The sequence below is a fragment of the Aulonocara sp. 'chitande type north' Nkhata Bay genome, linkage group LG16, assembly GCF_057382095.1.
Source record: "Aulonocara sp. 'chitande type north' Nkhata Bay isolate Kocher_YH1m ecotype deep benthic linkage group LG16, A_spYH_male_GT1.1, whole genome shotgun sequence".
Classification (NCBI taxonomy): domain Eukaryota; kingdom Metazoa; phylum Chordata; class Actinopteri; order Cichliformes; family Cichlidae; genus Aulonocara; species Aulonocara sp. 'chitande type north' Nkhata Bay.
Genome location: NC_141359.1, coordinates 41,170,274 through 41,178,557, shown reverse-complemented (window position 1 = coordinate 41,178,557; position 8,284 = coordinate 41,170,274). Strand labels below are relative to the sequence as shown.

At 44.6% G+C, this 8,284-nt stretch overlaps 1 pseudogene; it reads right to left on the bottom strand.

Moving 5' to 3' along the window:
- Window positions 1-405: 405 nt before the first annotated feature.
- On the bottom strand, window positions 406-2,373 carry LOC147312155 (uncharacterized; annotated as a pseudogene).
- Window positions 2,374-8,284: the final 5,911 nt, after the last annotated feature.

The following is an 8,284-nucleotide window of genomic DNA, read 5'->3' as shown; positions in this document are numbered from 1 at the left end:
GGATGGGGCCTTCAGCTGTAAAGCCACATATTCAAAAGACTGAAAACTTCCAGGAGATAGCTGCTTACATTGAAATGATTCATTAAATAAGACAGCGACCCCCCCTCCTCTCCTGCTCACCCTGGCCTCACTGATAAAACTGTAGTTAGGAGGGGTCGTCTCGATGAGAACAGCTCCACTGTTACTTTGGTCCAACCAAGTTTCAGTTAAAAACATAAAATCAAGGCTGTGCTCAGTGATTAAATCATTAATTAAAAATGTTTTCCCAGCTAGAGATCTAACGTTTAATAAAGCCAACTTAAGTGTTTTAGAGGCATTACTTGTCCCCTCGTGTTTGGGAGCAGTCTGTGGCACACAAGGTATGTTTACTATATTTAAAGATCTTTTAGAGTGCAGCTCTCAGTGTTTTGACCAGGCCACATGTCTCCTTCTGTCACCTAAAAGTACAGAAATTTTAAAACCTTCTAGTAAACAGGGTCCCAGCTTCTCCTGGGAAAAGTCACCACTGCCATAATCCTTGCAGCCCGGACCCTCCACACATCACACATCAGACTGCGGAGACAAAGCATGAAGGTGGTAAGGAGGAACTAAGGGGGGCGAGGCTGGGCAATGTGACTTCGATTGCTCTGTTGAGGGTGGGGCTCGGTGGCGAACCTTTGGCTGCTTTGGTGGGGGGTTTATGGGGGACAAAGAGGGATTGGGCCGGGGGGTAGATCTGAGCCCAGCATTGACCCGCTCCATCATCTCTTCAGTGAATTTCAGGTGTGGGGAGGAGGGAGAAAGGGAGGGGGAGGAGGGTGATGGGGGTGATGGCCTGTCAGGGGTTTGGGGGACTGGGGAAGATCCTGGTCCTGGTCGTTGGTGTTGTTGAGAGAGTTGGAGGCAAATAGGGACCCCTCTTCTTGCCTCTTCTTGCCTCAGATGTCTCTCCTTTCTGAGGCTCTTCCCGGGTGGGGGCAGATGGAGCTCCTCCTCAAGGTTTCTGCTGGGCTTTGTCTGTTCTTGGAGTGCTGTTTGTTCCTCTTTATGAGATAACTCCTTGTTTATCTCAGCCTTGGCTCCAAGCACAGATGGATGACGTATGGAATAAAACAAGTTGGAGGTGAACAGTTTCACCCCTGACTTGTTAAAATTAAATCCATTTGCTTTGAACAGATGCCTGCGTTCCCAAAAAATATTAAAGTTGTTGATAAAATGCACTGAGTGGTCAGCACATGCTGATATAAGCCATTTATTCAGTGTAAACAGCCTGCTGAATCTCTCGTCTCCTCCTCTGACCGGCGGTACAGGCCCACTGATGAATACAGCTGCATTCAGAGAGTTTACAGTGTTTAATAATCCAATAAAGTCCCATTTCAGAACCTCCGATTGTTGTTTGGACACATCGTTTGACCCTGTATGCAGAACAATGTTTGTCACAGTTGGATATTCATCTGCAATTTGAAGAATTCTCTCCTTCAGGATGTTGACCATATTGTTAGGAAAGCAGAGGACTTTAGTGTTCTTACCGCACATGCTTTGTACATCCTTTACGGCAGAGTCACCCACAATCAGCGTTTCAGGCCTAGCCTTTAGCTTTCCCCGTGGATTTTCAGGCCTTACTTCGCTACTTTTAGATGGATGGTTGTCCGATATAGATCCAGGGTCCTTTGATAGTGGAGCAAATCTGTTCTACAGTTTCACATTCAGTTGTTTTGAAGGTTTGTTGTTAACCTTCCTATTCACGGTTGTCCAGTCCTGTTTCCTCTCGTGTACAGGGGTAGAAGAGCTTCTCTGTCTCGTAGGAAGTGAAGGCCAGTCGGTTTCAGAGATTTCAGCTCGCTGTGCCCTGCCTGTGGTATGTCCTCCCCCTTCCAGGAGACATGATTTATGTCTTGGTTTTGCACCAAGACAGTCCAAGGGGGGATTATCGCTTGAGGATTTATAATAGTGCACAAAGTCTACTTTCTTGGTCATGTTATCTGTGCTCCTTAGCTGTGTGCTAGCTTGCTCATAGCCATTGTTTTGAGTCAAAGGCAAGGTTGTTTCATTTCCACACAGTCCATTTGCCTCCACGTTTACTTCTAAGCGATGAATTTTTGTCTCCAGTGCTGCAATCTTCTGCAGGAGGCTGTGGTAGTCATCTGTGGAGAGGGAAGGCATCTTGTTGCTAGTTAGCCTAGCGGTTAGCACCTTTCTAGGCTATCGAGGCTGCTCGGTGCCCAGACGCTGTAATCAGGCTTCAGCTGTGTCTAGGCCACAGACACACGGAGCGCTGAGGATAAGGTAACTATAAAAATGTTGCTGTTTCTGTTAAGAACACTTTAGTCCTAATGATCTATAAGTGTCCAGAAGCTATCGCAGGTAAGCTCATATGGAAAAAAGGGAAAAAATCAGCATAAAAGAAGCAAAGCATTTAGAGAGCAAAGAGATGAAGCGTCCACACTCACAAAGGGGGAGGAGTATATGGAATGGATGGATGGATGGATGTGCACACTATTTATTTTTCTTTCATACTTTTTTTTTCCTGTACAAATTGGACACTAATCTTTTACACTTTGTAACAATACAAGAGTGGCTACTCAAAAGTTAAAACTGCCTCCGAGTCATTATTGCTGCTCAATACTTTGGCTCCGTATGAATTTGGTGTCTTCTGATTCTGGCTAGGGTATTATTACGAGCCCAAGTAGTTATTGTGCTGTAATTCACCTTTACATAGCTAAAGTTGGTTACAGAAGCAGCTCGCGGCCACAGACGGACCCAAACATCTGATGGAAATCTGCTTCAAACACAGATTTCAGGACTCAGACAGCTGAAGGCGTGTCCAGAGTTGCAGTGACGCTGAGTCCAGGCAGAAGGCTCACCGCTGCAGACTGTGTGGCCTTATTTAAAGGACAGCATCTTTAATCTGTGTCTGAAAGCCTGGAAGCTCAGCAGAGTCATCAGCTCATACTCAAAGCTACATCTGTCCCCAGCCGTCCTCCCGAACACAAGCTAAACACCCAGCCAAAACACTCCACCTGCTGAGCCGCAATAATCGGACCTGAACAAACGTCCGAACAGTCTCACTCATTGATTCTCATTGGCTCTGCTCTTATTCAAATGAGCTGCTGTGGGTCACATGTGTGCATGTCGGAGGTGTTTCCCTCTTATTACACACACTATGTAGTGTGTGTGTGTGTGTGTGTGTGTGTGTGTGTGTGTGTGTGTGTGTGTGTGTGTGTGTGAGAGAGAGAGAGATAACGCCAATAAGTGGTGGAAGTGGCTGGAAAGCAGTGTACTACATTGAACCTCAGCCAGATGACTTTGAGGAAAAGTTTCACTTTTCTGCAGAATGAAAAGAAAACCTTAGAGGACATCCAAGGGTTACGCTCCCCCAAAGGGGAAGTGGATGGTAATTCTGAAGCCATCATCCATGCAGTAGGTGAGTTAATGGTCAGAGCAAACAAACAGCCTGAGAGCCACCCATATAGACGTCTAAGGACATTTTCCGAGGTCAGTCCCATCCCAGCTGGAGAAGAAGCCTTAGATATCTGGTTGGAGAAATTTAAGAGGCTTATCCCTCAAAACTTTAAATACAAAAAAGTTGCAAAAAATAGTTTACAACAACAGGAAATTTATCTTGAGTGTCTTCATAGTTTTATTTTGGAGATACAGCAATTTTTATATACTGCAGGAAAAACAAAACAAATCCTATGATGCAAATTTGCAAAGAAAACAGCAGGTGCATCAAAATAAACTATTTCCAGCAGTGCAATTCGAGTTCTAAGCATCCCAGAAACTATTCAGAAAAGTATAGAGTCAAACTTGACTTATAAAAACACCAGTATAGGCTTTTAAGGCCTACAAGTAAAAAACTACATTTTCCGCGAAAATGACGTCACTTCCGGTTTCGGGCAGGAAATGACGTACATGTGATGGTTCGCGTTGACGTCTTTTTCATTGTGGGAAGTGTTATGAACAGCTGATCGGATCTGCAAAGTGTGTTTCTGGAATATTATGTTTTTGTTCCTGCAAGCGCTTTTTATGCAGTTTTTGCAAAACTTTATGTGGAAGGAAACCGTGACCGAGGACAAGCTGATGGCATAAGATGTAAGTACAACTCCTCCGGTTTCCTATGCAAAACAAATTATTGTGCTAGCTTACGCGGTTCCGGTTCTACAGGGATTTAAAAATAGTTACGCAAAACGGAGCGTGCCTCTGCCCGGCTTTAAAGGGTTAACAATTACAATGTGTTGAATAATGACTTTAAAAAATAATATAAAATAGTGTGCAAATACTGATAACAGTGCAAATGTTTGCAATATAAGAAACAAATGAAAAATGTAAACATCTATGTTTAGTGAACTTTGCAGTGTTGCTCTGGTGCAGCTACGACACCGTAGCAAAGTTTACACACTGTGTCTACTTGATCCACGTCTGACTCCGCAAACCCACAATGTTTCCACACCACTGAAGTTTTTTTACCTCTCTTTTCAACCAACGGCAGTCACTCTCCTCTCCATATAACTTCTGCTTAGCTTTCCGAGCTTCCCTCGGGTCCTCTTATTGTTGTGAGGCGTGTTCGAAATGCAGAGAGGTGCGCTCGATTTGCCACACGGAGCAGCGCGAGAGTAAAGCACGAGGGAGGTGCTAATAATCAGCTCAGTCATTTTTAATGATCGTTGAAAGCCCAGATTGTAATTGAGATTAAAATTCGATTAATTGAGCAGCCCTAGCTGAGGATGTGTCGGTGCATTTACTTTGTGTGTACGTTTTAATTTAATTGTAATTTTTGTTCTGCTGACGTAATATCTGTGTTTTTCATTGATCATTTCACCATAGTGTTTCACAGTGTTTGCTGGTGAAAAGAAGATTAAAATACTGGCTAACCATCAGTTGGAGCATGGCCCTTTATTCTACTTCGAACATGAAAAACCTTCAGGAGCAGTTACAGTAACTATCCAGTTCATCAACTGGAATTCTTGGCAGTAAAGTGGGCCGTCGTGGATAAATACTACCTGTATGGTGCCAAATTCATTGTCAGGAGTGACAATAACCCATTAACGTATGCTATTGACCTTAGCTAAGCTCAGTGTAGGGCATCGCTGGCTCACTGCCCTTGTCATGTATGATTTCACCATACAGTACCTCCCTAAGCGCCACAACGTTGATGCTGACTTGCTGTCACGACAGTATGCCCAAGAGGAAGTTGGAGAATGGACTTCCATCCCGCCTGCTGGCATTAAAGCTCTCTGTAAATGGGCCTGCATTAGGGAAGGACCAGTTGTACCTGACTGATTGGTGGATCAACTTGGTGCTCCTGCCTCTAAAGTACCAGAAGCCTATGCATTTCCTGTGAATCTCAGCGTAAGCATCCTCGATCAGCTGAGTCCAAAAGATATGGACCCTACCATTGGGCCATTGAAGAAAGCAATCAAGAGCAAAAAAAGGTTTGAACAATAAAGGGCTCTAAAATTGATTCACCAGAGACTGTGATGCTCCTCCGTGAAAGTCGCAAATTGGAGTTGAGTGATGGATTACTCTACAGAGTAAAGGAAAAGATGTGTGGAAAACAAAGCAGCTTGTCTTGCCAGCAAGATACAGGTCTATGGTGCAACAACAACAACAACAAAAACAGACCACAGGGCTCTAGAGTGCGACCAAATTGTCCCGACCAAAAAGTCTCTGTGTGATCAACAACGGACACACATTATGCCCCTATCGTGGTCTAAGCCAATCAGAGATAGCCAGGGGCGGGACCTCTGTGATTGGCCGTGGTGCTGTAGTTGTCCCGTAGTCCTTCGTGTGTACGTTTGAAAGTGCAGGTGGATAGAGAGGTGTGAGTAGCTTGAATAAAGCGATAACGATTCATTAAATCCTGAATTGACTTTTAAATATAAACTTATTTTGCCAGAAACGCCAGAATCTCAGGTTAAACCTCACAAAACTATTTCAACAACCACCAAACAGTAAATGAGAGCAGGCAACGGACTCCACACAAAGACGTAAACACAGCGGACCCGACGAATCAGAATCAGCTTTGTCTTCCTCGGCTTTCTCACCCACGGACATGCCGTCGGGGCTGAAAGCCGAGAGCTCGCTGACTCTGATGCGTCGGCAGGTCCGCGCTCTGTGTTTACGTCTTTTTTGGACTCAATTCTGAGCTGCAGGTTTTGTTTCTCTCCAACCAAAATTCACTGAACCAGCAGCAAAAGAAGCAGCAAACTATGCTTCACATTTGATAAACATCGTCATGAATTCTCTCTTACTTTTGCTGTTTTGCTTCCACCACGATAACAACTTCCTGCACAGCTCTCTCTCTCTCAGATCTCTCAGATCTCTGTTTTCTGTATTATTCATTCGCTTATTACCCATCACCCATCATTGTTTACAGCGCTGTCGGCCGCTGTCTGTTTTTTTTTTTTTTTTTAATGACCTCGGACAGGAAAGCCTCATTTCTGCTGTTCAATACTGAAGAAATTTAAATTTTTAAAATTATGCAAAATTGCAGAATATTTTTAAGGTTATCTACTATAAAAATCCAGGCCAGGAAAATCTGCTTCATGTTTTTCTGTTTTATTCTCAGTTACTTTGACACAAAGGCCTCTGCTGTGATGTTCACACCTCTGATGAAGTCTCACAGTGTCAGTGCTGATAAATGATCAGAATCATAATGTTTCTGACTGTCGGAGGCAAAATCGAATCGAATGGATTAAAGAAATCAGTGATGATGCCCAGCCCTAGTGAGCAGCCTAGGCCCGACAGAGTGGATGTCTCTGTGGGTAATGAGAAAAGATGAAAAGAACAATTGATAACTTTTGTTAAGTTAAGGCCTGATCCGTCTGAAATTCATAGCCAGCTGTGACACGGAGCCATCAACCTCTGAACGCTGAAAAAGCACAGTGTGTCCAGGAAACAGATTATATGCTGCGATAAATGCCCAAGTGTCCCCTCTACCACTGCCTTTCAGCAGCAGGCAGCAGCAAACAGGTCGCCACAGGAGCCGATGATGATGATGAAGAGTGCCAACGCACTTTAAGCACAAGCACAAGATTGTTAGTTAATCATTTACAAATGAATATTGTCTGTATGGACAGCAATTTAAATTGCTGTCCCCCCCAAAAAGTGCACATATAAAACTGTGGTGTTAAGAGTCTAATAAATAAAAGGGTTTCAAGATTTAGAGTTCACTTACTGTGCAGAAGCAACATATTGGGGTGTAACCTAAGTTTGTTTTCCCATCTAATATAAGTTACCTTAATGTTGTATTGTCATTGGTTGTTGTGCTGATGAGCCAGTCAATGTCACTCTTCTCTGTTATGGGCGGGACGAGTGGTAAGGTTTGTGTGAATCTCCGGGAGCGGACACCCGAACTTCGAATCAGGCCTGCAACAAGCACTGTGCCACCGGGGTAGTGTGGACAGGTTCAAGTGTGTGTGTGTGGGCCCACTGTTACAAATTTGGTTTAAATTGAGTAAGTGTTTAGTTGTAACCAAAGGTATTTTCAAAGGTCAAAAATCCCAGTGAGGGATAAATTTTGTGTAAAATATGGTAAATGGCCTGTGCTTTTCTAGTCCCTAAGGACCCCAAAGCGCTTTACACATTCAGTCATCCACACATTCACACACTGGTGATGGCAGCTACATTGTAGCCACAGCTGCCCTGGGGCGCACTGACAGAAGCGAGGCTGCCGGACACTGGCGCCACCGGGCCCTCTGACCACCACCAGTAGGCAAACATGGAGTTAGTATCTTGCCCAAGGATATTTTGCATGCAGCTAGGAGGCAGCCTGGGATTGAACCACCGACCTTCTGATTAGTGGCTGACCTGCTCTGCCACCTGAGCTATAGCCACCCCGCGCTATTCCCGTGGGGTGGCAAATACAGTTGTGGTGGTCCTTATTAATTCAATTAGAGGGTATCAGGTATCATAATTAGTAGCACTACCAACCCAGGCCCAGTCCCATTGCACTATATACTCTAGCTCAGGGGTGCCCAATCCCAGTCCTCGAGATCTACTATCCTGCAGCTTTTAGATGCATCCCTACTCCAACACAGCTGAATCAAATGGTGTGATTACCTCTTCAGCATGCCATCAAGTTTGGCAAAGGCCTGATAACAAGGCATTCAGTTGATTCAGGTGTGTCAGAAGAAGGATGCGTCTAAAAGCTGCAGGACGGTAGCTCTCGAGGACTGGGATTGGGCACCCCTGCTCTAGCTTTACCATAGATACGTGGGACCTGGGTTACACTCCCCAACACACACTTTCTCTCTCACACACACACACACACACACACACACAGACACACACACACGCAGACACA